The sequence below is a fragment of the Octopus bimaculoides genome, chromosome 1, assembly GCF_046866305.1.
Source record: "Octopus bimaculoides isolate indiv1 chromosome 1, ASM4686630v1, whole genome shotgun sequence".
Classification (NCBI taxonomy): domain Eukaryota; kingdom Metazoa; phylum Mollusca; class Cephalopoda; order Octopoda; family Octopodidae; genus Octopus; species Octopus bimaculoides.
The window spans coordinates 26,317,630-26,332,346 of NC_142928.1; positions in this window are offsets into that span (position 1 = coordinate 26,317,630).

Here is a 14,717-nt window from a genome sequence, read left to right on the forward strand (position 1 = left end):
ACTGGATCTTCTGCCAAGAGTTCAGAATGAACCTACGTTTGGGTAAGAAACAAAGATGAGGTCAGCAACGTCAAACTCCCTCGACCGCTAAGCATCACATATGAGAGTGAAAGTGCGGCGAAGTAAACGGCGGTGCCTTAGCATGGCCGCAGTTCTTGGACTGAAACTAAAAAGGAAATAAGCTATGTATGTATATATGTATGTATGTATGTATGTATGTATGTATGTATGTATGTATGTATGTATATACGTATGTATGTATGTATGTACATATATATATATATATATATATATATATATATATATATATATATATATATATATATATATATATATATATATATATATATATATATATATACACGTATGGATGTATGTATAAACATTATTACTTCTAAATCTCTCAACGAGAGACATACAGTAACACTACTTTAAAGTTAAGATTATTTGCCAACATAATGTGACAGTCCCGGGTGGGATGAATGTTGCTGTTGGTCTAACCCCAGGAAACATCGTCTCCAGCTGGTTATACGTCACACAAGTGTCCTTGTATTTTCGAACATGTATTTATGTATATATTCTTTTATTCTCTCACTCGTTTCAGCCAGAGGCTGGGACCACGCTGGAGCACTGCTTTTCAATGTTTTGGGGTTCCTTTTCGGTGCCTCCTTGTACCTCCTGCCACGAGGTAGGTAAGCTCATGTGGGATTTCAGTTAGAAATTTGTCCAGGTGCAATTTCAACGTTTTCACATCTACACCTCACAAATTTATTAGGTTGCTTGGCAGGATGATAAACAGTTGTGGTCCACTGAAACCCAAGTTGTAAGGGGTTCTTTTCTGAGATGAAGTTGGTGTCTTTGGTATTATGCAGGATCGTCCAGTTCAGTTATTGGTATAGTTTTTAATTCCGAAGATGAGAACTAGACCTTTGAGGAACTTCCATATGTATATTACACCATACCTTTCTCACCTTCGCTCCAGGTAGTAGAGTTTTAGTTCTTGTAGGTTCTCCTTGTAGCTTATCTTATATATACGACGGTCTTCTTTCAGTGTTTGTCTACCAAATCCATTCACAAAGCTTTGGTCGATCCGAGACTATACTAGAAAACACTTCCCTAAATTGTAGCACGGTAATACAGAACACAGAACTACATGGTTGCGAGGCACACGTCTTAATACACAGCCACGGATGCATTTATATATATATATATATATATATATATATATATATATATATATATATATATATATATATATATATATATATATATATATATATATATATAAATGTGTGTGTATGTGTGTGTGCGTTTCTCAATGTGTATTTATGAAAGATTGCGTCATGCTGTGTTGTATCTTGTGAAAAGATATTTAGCCGTCCTGTAAATAGACAGAGACCGATAATATAATTACCAAACTGTAATATGTAATAAGGTCGACTTGAATGGCAAAAACACTTTAATGCTATGTTCCGGCATGGTCACGCTACAACGCCGGAAACTAATAAAAGAATGAAACATTCAAAACGATGTTTATCTTCATATATCTTTAAGTGAACCGATCCTATCATTTAAATTGGTGCCTGTCATAGATCCCGGAAGGAAGAAAAGAAATACAATAAGTTACGGTAAAGCATCATCTAAGACGCTCCTCCGATCCAATTATACTCTGTTTAGCAAAAATAACTGTGTCACCTGAATGTCGTGTTACGAATTTCACTTCCTATTTGTGTACCTTATGTTATTTCAGAACAACAATGCTGTTTCATGGACGTCTTCTATGGTGACCTTGACCTGACAAACGCCTTGTGATAGGGTCGACATAGTCGGCCAGAACATTTTAAAGCTATGCCCCAGCATAGCCACGCTACAATACCGGAAGCTATTAAAAGGATAAACATATAACAATGATTTGTATCTTTCGTATATCTTTGAGTGGACCGATCCCATTATTCAACTGTTGCTTATAACTTAAACACAGGAAGGAAGAAAGGCGAAGTACATTCCGGTAGACTTTCAACTTACTGCTTTACATAGATGTATGAAGGAAAATCATAGACAGTAAATGCTTTGTCGAAACCATTTAGAATTGTTTCGATTCCTCCCGCACCTGTACTTCAACTGTGCAATTGATTATTTTGTAGTACATGTACAGATTGTGCCTCCTCGGGTGCCTTTTTAAACAAGTACCGCGTTTTCTCCTCGCTGTTTCATTTAACTCTATAACAGTGTTATAGAGCTAATATGATGCGAGAGAATGGATTGTACAACAGCTCACATAAGAAGTAGAGCTGCTAGCTGGTTTTGAATAAAGAACCTCGTAAATTTCAATTTTTGTCTCTGATACATATAAATAACAAATAAAAAATAATGGTCATTACATATAATTCTTTATTGGAGCAAATTTGGCTTACAGCTGTTTCCAGTAGTCATTATAGGTACATTACTGATAGGTTTACTCAAATGGTCTATTGATCAATTGAGGTAAATTGAACAACCTAAGAAAATTAATGCTACTTTATATGTGTGTGTGTGTGTGTGTGTGTGTATATGTGTGTGTGTGTATATGTGTATATGTGTGTGTGTATATGTGTGTGTACGTGTGTGTGTGTATGCGTGTGTGTACGTGTGCGTGTAACATTGAAAGAGATACAAGTCTAAACAATGCAAAATGGAGTGTAAGATGAGGTAACGAAAAGTAAAAGTAAGTTACCTGGTAATCTATTTTTTTAAAACTGTTGTTATTACTGCCATCAAGACAAACCATCTAAGCCATCCAAGCCTGCAGTTCACCCATGGATGCTACCAGAGAAGCCATCAAGCAGTTTACACATGGATTATGCCATCAACTTCATGGGTACAAACTGGCTGGTGATCACAGACGCTTTCTCACGATATCCATGTATTCATCCAACGTCATCAAAATCCACTAGAGCCACTCTAGATCTGTAGGAATAGGACTTCGCTGACTTCGGATATCCTCACACGCTGATCACAGATAATGCATCAACTTTTCTTTCTGAAGAATTTCAGAGCTGAGGCAAAGAACGTGGGGTTACACACCTGACAGGTGCACCATACCATCCAGCTACTGACGGAGCAGCAGAACGTTTCGTACAGTCTTTCAAGCAAGCACTAAGAAAGTCTTCTTTGCCCCACAACGAGCTTTTCAGGAGTTTTTTTATGCAGTACTGGAGAAGGCCGACATCCTGTGGACTCTCTCCAAGCGAATTCTTGATGTCCCGGCAGATTCGGACTAGGATTGACTCTCTGCTGCCCTCTCATGCACACATAGTTCAGAGCAAGAAATCCAAGGTACTATCAAAGACAGAGATGACAACAGACTCAGGAGGTGTCGCGAAGGTAACCAAACAGTAGAAGACTGGTGATCCTGTGTATGCTCTCTGCTATGGACCTCGCCGTAACAAGCAGTCCCGATGGGTAGCAGCAGTCGTCACGAAGTCTTTGGGTACTCGCTGTTTCAACATCAAGGGTTTTTTCCCATGGCCCAGTATGTAGACGACACTGGGAACAACTACGTCCGCGCTACACTTCTGCAGAGGACAGCGAACCTGGTGATGAGACTGACAATATTTCCGACCTTCCAACAGATAATCCAATGGAAATCCTGAAAGAAGTGCCACAAATTCAGATACCGACCAGACCACATCTATCCAAAACCAAATAGCTTGGACCAGATAACTCTAGACGACCCAAAAGAACACCCAAACCTAGAAAGAGACTTTGTTGTTGATTCTTCTAGTGTAACATCAGTTTCGGTAGGGTGGTGTTGTGGAGATAGCTAGCTAATAGAATTCAAAGATCTGGGACTCGCGAGAACTTTCACAAGGCGTCTCGATTTTTGACTTACTTTATTATTACAGTCTTGAGTTTTACAGTTGGAATAAACAGACATCACAACTATCTGGATTATTACTCGATTCTTTGTAAGTAAACTAGAGAAACAAAACACATCCCCACCAAACCATAGGACAGCCTACCTACGAACAAGCTAGGCACATACATGATGTGGTCGATATATATATATATATATATATATATATATATATATATATATATATATATATATATATATATATATATATATATATATATATATATATATATATATATATATTGATGTATACTTTATTCTTTTACTAGTTTCCGGCATTGTAGCGTGCCCGTGCTGGGGCATAGCCTTAAAATATTCTGCCTGATCGTGTCACATATTACAGTTAGCTTAATATTTTATCGGTTTCTCGCTATCTACTGGATGGTTATGCATGTTTTTCACAGGATACGACACAGTAAGACGTAATCTTCCACAAGTACACAAAGAAACAAACGAAAATACATGTACATATGTTCACTTACGTATTCACAGACATAAATATACAATACTTACGCAGAAGCAAAATTATACATACACCCATATAGATACTGCCATAATTAAAGTTGTATCGTGTATCCAAAACGATGAGACTTTTTCAACCGTTTGCAATGTTTCATTGAATATATGCCACGTGTTTTATAGTAATTGAATATCTCGCTACTATATCAGCTCTTATCAAGGTGTCTAGCTGGCAGACTCGTTAGCACGCTGGAGGAAATGCTTAGCGGTATTTCGCCCTTTGGTACGGTCTGAGTTCAAATTCTGCTGAAGTTGAATTTGCCTTTCATCCTTTCGAGGTCGATAAATTAAGTACCAGTGAAACAATGGGGATCGATGTAATCGACTATTCCCCTTACCCAAAATTTTCGGTGCTTGTGCCTATAGTAGAAAAGATTATATTAGTTCCTATTTTTACTTCGATGTTAAGGTGTTATAACTGTCATTATATTTAATCGGGCCAAAGCAAAACCATGTTAAAGTTAAACTGTTCATACTGAGAACTGTGTAACTACCGTGTATGTTTGTAAGTGGATGCATTCACAAACACGCATAATGGCATCTAAGTCGGTTGTAACTGTAGAATATATCGGGTGATATTTCCAGATGACATGGTAGTATATAGCTTGTCAGAAGGTTTTCTCTACTATGCACGGAATGGGTTTGCTTTTGAATACTGCAAAACAGAGATGAGAATAAATATTACGATGACTGAGACAATTATCCTCTCAAGAGTCTTCCCAGTGCATTCTGTATGGTAGTGGAACATCACTGAGACAAGCAGAGTGGTTTAAATATCGCCAGTGATGAGATACAAGAGGACGAATTGGACGTTAAAATTGCAGGGGCTGATTTAGATATGCGCCAGTTTTAGCATTCGATCTACACAGAATGAGAAGTTAAATTAACCAAATTTACTATCTCCAATTTGGTATACATCTTTATCATCACCCAAAGACTTTAATCTTAGAAAATGAGTGAAAGAGTTTGATTACGAATACAAGTGGCCGATATCGGTTTTCTCTGAATGATCTGTCGAGCAATGCTGATCCACAAGGTACATAGTTAGGGTATCAGGAGTCTCTCCAGGTCGAGCCACTAGTTCCAGTAATACTCACATGAGTTTTGAATGCCACAGTCAGATTCTTCGTAAGTCAAATTCTTCAAGCCGAGTCAACAACAGAAAACCTAGTAGACCACAAGCAAGATGGCTGCATAACATCTCAGCTAGTCCCGCTTGTGAATCCAGCAGGAAAATGTAATGACGGTTGCTTTGGATAGAATCCTGTAGAGGATGTCCCTGAGGACGCTACGCCTGTTCCTATCAGTCATGCCTGCGCTTTTGCAATGGAAAAAGAAAAGAAAGCGACAGATATTGCTGGAACATTTTCATCATTAGCCTTCTCTATCACAACTGATCTACAGCTAAAGACAAGTACAACAACGAAACTGAAGCGATGGAATGTAATTTTAAGTCTGACAAAAATCGAAAGAAATCAGATTCATAATTCAGTACGATATTTAGTGTGGTGACACTATATATCTCTATCTGACATAAAAGTACGGTACTTTTAAAGCAGGAAGTATCAAACATGTATCTATGAAACATTAAAAGTATGTTGTTTTGTTTATAAGTAGATCCTGTTCAGGAATCGTGGCATACTGAGTGAAGCCTTCGAAAGTTATGACAAATGATTAGGGTTGGTGATGATGTTGATTAGCACCAAATCCAGTCGAATAGAGCTCCGATCTATTACCAATTATATTACATCCGTGACCATCCTATTATTTATCTGAAATATAATAAGTACGAATACATCGCTTAATTTACCACCCATTAATTTTCTAGAGAAGTACGTTGTGACTCGCAGGAAGTATCAGTTATTTTTAGACTATTTTAAGGTTCTACATTTGGCTAGTGAATATCTATCTACCTACGTATCTATCTATCTATCTATCTATCTATCTATCTATCTATCTATCTATCTATCTATCTATCTATCTATCTATCTCTTCTGACGGACGTGCTGTCACATCGGCTGCAGAGGTAAACGTTTATTTGACCTTTTATTGTCCACATTTTGTTGGAATTTTTTAATGTTTGTTGCGAAGCACCTAGGCTTCATTTTTGTGTATTTTCATGGGCAGGAATTGGCCCCCAGGGGCATTTTCGGCCCTAGCAAAATACAAATATTTTGGAACGCTTGTCTTGTTCTTTTGATGAGCATTTCCCGAGGCTTCAGATGCCAGAAGAGAAAAAAGAACAGAGTAGCACGTGCTCACACAGTGACAGGAAAGCAGTTGCTGTAGACGTCACAAAGACGGCGATTACAGCTACTAACAACCCTCTCACCACCACCACCACCACCACCACCACCAACACCATGAAAACTATGAGGAAATCTGGATCGGAGGCGACTGCTACTAAGGCAGTCTCTCCGTATACTAACACCAGTGACAACAACATGAAAGTTAACACCGCCACCACCACCAGCAACAACAACAACAACAGCAAGGACGCAAAGTTATCGGCCGTCAGCACTGACACCATCACCTGTTCAACAAACTCTGCTGCCACTACCACCACCTTTGAACCAGGCAGTACATACACCAACATAAACAAAAATATTCAAAAGAACATGTCCGCCAGCACAACAAAAACAAATTTCGCAAATGCTCTAAAGGAAAAAAAGAACAATAGTGACATTCACACAACAACAAATCAAAGACACAAAATCCCTTCTTACGAAAGAAGGAGATGATATTAGAATAAACATTCCAAAGGATATTATGGAAAAAAATGCATCATTTATAAACTGGTAAACATAAAAACCAGACGTGTAGAAAATTTTAGCACAGATAAGATCGAGACTTGTCTGAAGCCCGTTTGGGCTCATCGAGAGCATGTCACGTCGGGACGAAAATTTGGAATGGTACTGTGAGATTCATAAATGAAAATTTAGCGAAGCAATTTTCGACACTCTCTCTCCGCACAGATAACTTGGTGATGATACCGAGTTATCTTGGACAGAGAGTGACCAAAGTAATTATAAAAAAATGTGCCATCAGAAGTGGACACCCAATGGGTAGTATCGGCCGTATGCCTCGAAATGGAGGAGGCAAATATTTTGGAAATTACGGTCGTAGAGGAAAAGAACTGGTGAGGGAAAAATCTGGAAATCCTTCTCCACATCACGGAGGAGGCTTCACAGAAAATTCCTCCAAACATTAGACTGGCAGAGGACCACAAGCTGTATGTGGTGGTAGAGGGCAGGCGACCTCGCTGTTACCTATGCAACAGCGAGGCACATCTGAAAAAGGACTGCCCTCTGGCCGCTAAACAAAAACAACAACAACAACAACAACAACAACAACAGAAGCAACTACCAAATACCCCCAACAGAAAAACTTTACTACCAACGCCACCAGCAACACAAAAAACAACAACAGAAATATCAGCAATAACCACAACAGAAAAGACAACAGAAAATGCAAAAACAGAAGAGAAAAAAAAGGAACATTCCAAGACTGCCTCTCCCTCCCCCATATCACATACACCACACACAAATAACAAGCAGCCAACACCAACAAAAACAGCAACACAAACACCCACAGAAACACACAGACGCACAAAATTTGCCGTTACCTCTTTCTGACTCCTCAGAACTCTCATCATCGGATGAAGAGAGTGGGGAGGAGTGGAAAATAGCTACGAAAGGAAAGAGGAAGCGCAGTAAGAAGAAAACAAAACAAAATCCAAACACAAACAAAGTAGGGAGATTCACATCTCCCGAAAATACACTTAACACCATGCAAAAAACAATGCTAACAGCAATAGACAGTACAAACACAGAGTTGATGAATTACATCAACTCTAAAACAAACATCACAAATAACGACATCAAAACAAACAACCACCCACGCACAACACCGCTAAAACACATTAAAATTTACCATGTATCACCAGCATTGCACCACAAAATAAAATCCCTCTACCCCAACTCGGTAGGGGGATGTCAAAAATATTTGTGCAAGAAATTGTACAATAGCCTACTTGGTGAAAAATCCAAGGAGGAAACAAAACTTGCAAACAGTAAGTAGCTCACTTTTCCTTTCATTTGTGCTTTAAAGCACACGTATAAATAGAATCATGGTGAAGATTGGTTGTGTGAATGTGCGTGGCTTGGGGTCCCCTTGGAAACAATGGTACCTCTTAAATGACATCAAGTCACACAATTTGGATATCATAGCCATTAGTGAGACCATACTCCATGAACCGAGGGCCCTAAAGTCCATGTTTGGCGGACAGTTTAACATTTATTTTTCTCCCTGTCTGCCGAGGATGGGCGGTAGTGACACGGCGGTTCTTTTTCACAAGAGTCTGGATCTCCAAGTAAAGACGATATTTACGGACCCGGAGGGTAGACTGGTTGTCCTAGATGTGGACGGCAGCGATGGAGGCGCTTTTCGGCTGCTGGCAGTTTATGTGCCTCCTTTAACAGGTCGGTCGGACTTCTTTCGACGTCTAGAAGTATTCCTGGGAACGTCTCGTCCTTTACTTTTAGTGGGGGATTGGAATGCTACCTTGGACACGCATTGAGACTACGTGGGGAGTGACAACACTAGAAGGGGATGCAAAGGCCTCATAGACCTGCTCAGACGCTTCCAGTTGTCTGACAGGTACCGACTCGACCACCCAAATGTGCCAACGTGGACTTGGAGCAACCGCATTGGGTCATCGAGATCGTATCTAGATAGGATAGTGTGTAGGACAAGAGATAGAGATAGTTTAGGATGTCCACAGTTCCACATAGTCAGCTACACGGATCACAAACTTGTGACGTGTACGCTAGACTTAGATAAGGCACATAGGCAGGGTCCCGGTTACTGGAAACTAAACGCGTCTTTCCCGTCGAGACAGGTTTTCAGAGACCGGATTAGCACGTTAGTACAGAGGGCTTTGACGGGAGCCATCGTCAACAACAAATGGTGGTTTGCCCTCAAGAGAACAGTAAGTGCGGAAGCAATAAGGTATAGCAGGGCACTAGCTGTAGAGAGGAACAAAGTAGAGGGGGGGCTAGTGATAAAGTTAGAAGAGGCATTGCGAAGTGGCATCGCATCCGACGTTTTAGCGGCGAGGTTGGCCCTCGACCAACACTTCAATGCTAAACATGAAGGGTGTGCTGTCAGGGCAAGGATGCGTGCTCTGAGGAATGAAGGTGTTGGAGCCGCGCGAGAGGCCCGGGTGACGGAGGCGCAGCGGGGTAACAGAGCCACCATCCGGTCTCTGGTAGACGAACAGGGGCGCGAATTGCTCGAGCCGAGCAAGATGTGCGAGGCGTTTCAGCGGCATTTTGCCTGACTGTTCAAGGAGTGGCGAGCGAGAAGGCAGGGTTGACTTTAGTGCCTACCTGCACAGCTTGCCACGATATTCGGTAAGAGAGGCGGAGTGCTGCGAAGGGGTCATCACGGCAGAGGAGGTGAGGGACGCGATGGCGGGTTGCTCGACGGACAAATCTCCGGGTTTGGATGGTCTGCCCTACAAGCTTTACAACTGTATGCCAGACTTGTTTGGAGACGTCTTGGCGGCCGTGTACTGCAACTGGCAGCAGAACGGGAGCATTCCCGGTTTTGTGAGCCGAGGAGCGGTAACGCTGCTGAAGAAAGATCCAAACAAGGGGGACGCCATAGATAACTTTAGGCCCATCACTCTGCTCAATGCAGACTTGAAAATTTTGGCCAAGGTGTTAGCCAAGCGGTTGGCGCTTGTCATCGAGAAACTGGTCGGCACGGTGCAGACGTGCGCCGTGCCGGGCCGGAGCATCCATGACAACCTCCATCTGATGCGCTACATCATAGAGAGGGTAGTTAAGGAACCTGGCATGGGTGGGGCCCTGATCAATTTGGATCAATCCAAAGCTTTCGATAGGGTAGACCATCGATACTTGGAGGCCGTCCTCGAAGTGGCCGGTTTCGGTCCCGTTTTCCGCGGCTGGATGGCTGCCTTGTACACAGGCATCCGTTCGGTTGTTCGCGTCAATGGACGTCTATCGGGACCCTTCGACATTGCACGTTAGGTCCGTCAGGGATGCCCCTTGTCGCCGCTCCTGTACGTATTGACTCTCGAGCCACTACTGCGGAAGCTGGCCACGCTGAGGGGCATCCCGCGAGAACTGGGGTGCGGGACGAGCGTGTCGGCATACGCGGACAACGTCACCGTCATAGCGTCTAGCCACGAGCACGTCGAGCTTGTCGGCGAGACGCTGAAAGACTACGAAGCGGTGACGGGAGCGAAAATCAACCGGGATAAGTCGGTGGGTTTGCTGCTCGGCACCTGGAGAAGCAAGCCCATACCGCCCGGCAGCGCCTCAGTAGTGGGACGCTGGACGGACGGTCCGGTCAAGTAGCTCGGAGTCTGGTTCGGTCCGGACCTGCAAACGGAGAAGAACTGGGACGAGATAACGAGTAGGGTGGCCACTCTCTGCCGGCAATGGTCCGAGAGGAAGCTGTCCCTAAAAGGTCGGGCGGAGGTGGCGAACGCGTACATCCCGTCCGTCATCGAATACCGCCTGACCGTCGTGCCTTGTCCCGATCGCGCCATTACCGAAATGGAGCGCATCCTCTTCCGCTTTTTGTGGAAAGGAAGCGTTCCGATGGTGAGGCGATCCGTTTGTTGCCAACACCCGCTGAAAGGAGGGCTGGGCATGCCGTGGTTGATGATGCGCAGACATGCGCTGAGACTGCGACATCTCCGGCTCTACGTAGACGACGGTGAGCAGGTGTGGTCGCCGTTTGTGCGACGCGCTTTCCCACAGCTCGTCTCCATGACCGAGCTGCAGTCGTGGATCAAAAAGAGGCCGAGGAATGGCGAATGGCACCGTGAGTGTCGCGTTGCTCTGCATCGACTTTGTCGTCCCAGGTCGACCTTGAGCGGCTGCATCACAACGAAGTCATTCTATAGGGGATGAGTGGAGGGCAGGTACGACGACGATCTTGGGGCGAACCTGGGCGTCGACGAGGAATACCTGACCCGCCTGTTCAGGACGACTTTCGGGCCGAGACCTATGGACAACTTCCAGAGATCCCTGGCCTGGCAGTGCTACCGAGAAGCGCTACCCGTTCGGGATAAGCTCTATAGACACGGCTCGCGAAATGCAGGGCCGACCTGCCCGAGATGCGGTCAGAGCGACGAAACCGTTCTGCACGCACTCGTGCAGTGTCCAACCATTTCGGAGCTGTGGGCTTATGTCGAACGACTGCTGTCACGTGTGGTACGAGTCGGTTTATCAACCGAGTCTATCGTCAATATCGTCACGCCTCCTTCCTTTAAACGGGAAGGAAGAGCTGTATTTACTGTACTTGTGTCTGTGGCGAAAGAATGCATCTGGTGGACGCGTCTGAAAGGATTAGAGACAAACACTTTCCTCTCTGGTCAATCTCTCATCAACGTTTTCAAGTATCACTTGAAAAGGAAGGTGAGAGTAGAGAGGCAAGTGTTGTCTAGCAAATGTTTTGAAAAAAGATGGATACATGTGGCAAGAATGGCACGTATAAATGACGAAGCCACCTTGACCATGATTCTATAAAACGTTTTAAAATTTTGTAAACAGAGAGTTACTTACGTTTCTTGCATAAATAAAAGAAATTTTATTTAACAAACTGTGACACTAAAGACCGAGGTTACCGTGGTCTTTTCGTAGGTTTTTCTTTCCACGGATAACCTCCCCATTTATTGGGAATTTTCTGTATTATTTCGTATTTTTTGTAAATACCCCAAACGTTTTGCGATGTTTTTTTTTCATCGTTGCCCCCACTTTTGTTTTTTTTCTGCTTTGTTTTCGCCCCCCTCGAAAGAAAAAAACTCTACATTTGTATTTTGTCCCCTCTGTGTTGAGCCCTGTGTGGCTAATAAAGAAGCCTATCTATCTATCTCTACTGACGGACGTGCTGTCACATCGGCTGCAGAGTAAACGTTTTTTTGACCTTATATTGCCCACATTTGTTTAAAAAATATTCATATAATCTGTGCGAAGCACCCAAGCTTCATTTGTATATTTTTCGAAGGGAGGAATTGGCCCCTAGGGGTAGTTCCAGCCCCGTCAAAATATAAATTTTTTCTCGGCATTTGGAAAAATGTCGAGAAACATTGTTTTGGAACGCTGTTCCAGTCCGTTCTTCGAACATCACTTCCCTAGCATTGGAACGCTAGAGAAGAAAAAGAATGAAAACTGCACGCGCACACAAAAAGAAATTTCTAAGAACGTCATCAAAACAGCAACCGCACATATTGACAGCCCTCTCACCACCACCACCACCACCACCACCGATATGAAAGCTATGTCTGCTATGATCACCGCCGGCAACAGCAGCAGCAGCAGCAACGACAACAACAACAACAACAACAACAACAACATTGCATCAAGACCAACCACAACCAAAGTCTCTGCTACTACAGCAGTCTCCACAGCTACCGAAACCACCACCACCAGCGACGACAACAACAAAAAAACAAACTTTGCTGATGCACTCAGACAAAAAAAAAAACAATTTTGCACTTCACAACACTAGAAATTCAAGAAACAAAAAAAAACTATTAAGTCAACAAGGACCACAACTAAAATTAAAAATACCTCAAAAAATCATTCATGATGTACAAAAACAAACCATCATATACAAAATTTTGAACACAAAAACAAGAAAACCAGAGCAACCAACAACAGAAATTATTGAACAATGTTTGTATCCCATATTGGCCCACAAAAAATACATAAACTGGGCAAACAGTTTCGCCAGCGTGCAAGTTAGATTTGAGAGCGAAGAGAAAGCGAAAGAGTTGTCCACGCTGACTCTTCGTTCCGAACATATAATATTGGTAGCCACGTACCTTGGACAAAGGGTAACCAGAGTATCGATAAAAAATGTCCCTTCAGAAGTGGAACCACAATGGCTGTTATCAGCTATTTGTTATAACATGGAAGGAAATATAAACATTCTAGAAACTACTGCATTAAAGCAAGAAGACTGGAATGGAAAAAAAATCGATGTCCTGTTACAGATTACACAGGAAGAATCAAAAGAAATTCCAACTCAAATTGAGCTGCCAGACGGCCACACCCTCTACGTTGTGGTAGAAGGTAGAAGGCCTCGATGCTACCTGTGTGGCATCGAAGGGCACCTCAAAAATGATTGCCCAGCAGCAACAGATAACAAAAAAACAACAAGAAGGAAAAACAGCCAAAAAAGGACCCCTACTACCCATACCACCACCAACACAAAGAACGAGCAAAAGGAGCAAAACAGAAGAATCCCACAAACCAAACCCGCCTACGCCAACAAATGCACCCGAAAAAACACAAACAACAACCACAAGAACTAAGGAAACAGTAAAAGCAAAAGACAATACAAGAACTAATTCCCCTTCTCCCACATCACATACACTACAAGCAGATAATCAGCAACCATCAACAACACACCCACTTCAACAAACAAACACACAAGCACACGACATGCCCTTACCCCCCTTCCGATTCCTCAGAAGACTCGTCCGAGGACGAAAGTAGCAGTAGTGAGTGGCAAATAGCCCGAAAATGGCGGAGGAAAAGGAGTAAAAAAAGAAACAAACCAAATGCAAACACCAACAAAGCAGGGAGATATACATCTCCCGAAACCATCGTCTCCAAACATACCACAAACAACATCAACACCACAAGAACACATACAGAAAACATGCTCACAGCAATAGACACTACAAACACAGAATTAATGAACTACATAAATACAAAAACAAACATAACAAAAAACAACATCAAAACAAACAACCACCCATACACGACGCCACCTAATCATATAAAACTTTATCATATCACGCCAACATTACACCACACTTTAAAATGCCTCTACGCCAATGCGGTAGGGGGATGCCAAAAATATCTAGCTAAAAAACTTTACAACAGCCTGCTTAACGAACATTCCAATGAAAGAATAACCGAACTTTCGAACGGTAAGTAACTCGCTGTTTCTATTCTTTTTAAGCAGAGCGTTACTTGCGTTAATTTCGTAAATAATTTTTTCAATTAGTGACATTAATGCCCGAGGTTACCGTGGTCTTTTCGTAGGTTTTTCTTTCCACGGATAACCTCCCCATTTCTTGGGTATTTTTTTTTTTTTACATACCCCAAACGTTTTGATCGTTATCCCCATTTTTTCTCGTCCACTCGAAAAGAAAAACTCTACATTGTATTTGTCCCATCTATGTTGAGCCCTGTGTGGCTAATAAAGAAATCTATCTATCTATCTATCTATCTATCTATCTATCTATCTATCT